The 273-nt window shown below is 33.0% G+C and overlaps 1 protein-coding gene across 1 annotated transcript in view; it reads left to right on the top strand.

Moving 5' to 3' along the window:
• Positions 1-273, top strand: part of LOC107744220 (plexin-B2-like) — a 125,798-nt gene that overhangs the window by 72,518 nt on the left and 53,007 nt on the right. The window lies entirely within an intron of this gene.

The following is a 273-nucleotide window of genomic DNA, read 5'->3' as shown; positions in this document are numbered from 1 at the left end:
TTGCTTTTTGGGTTAAAAGAATTTCTTAATATGAAATTCGAATGGCATGACAATTAGAGATTAGGCTGTACAGAAATTGAAATCTACACACTATAGGCAATGCTGATGTTGTTAACATTAATCATTTGTATAACAATAATAATAATTTGCACGGTTTGATGTGATATGAGCTAACCGATCTTTAGATTTAATCACCATTGGTAGTGCGATTTATTGTCATGCTTTTTTCCTCAGTTGGTCAGAACAAACGTGGCAGACTTGTTACTTGTTCAG

The sequence above is a fragment of the Sinocyclocheilus rhinocerous genome, unplaced genomic scaffold, assembly GCF_001515625.1.
Source record: "Sinocyclocheilus rhinocerous isolate Xijiao unplaced genomic scaffold, SAMN03320098_v1.1 scaffold2061, whole genome shotgun sequence".
Taxonomy (NCBI): domain Eukaryota; kingdom Metazoa; phylum Chordata; class Actinopteri; order Cypriniformes; family Cyprinidae; genus Sinocyclocheilus; species Sinocyclocheilus rhinocerous.
This window is presented reverse-complemented; position numbering and strand designations above follow the sequence as displayed.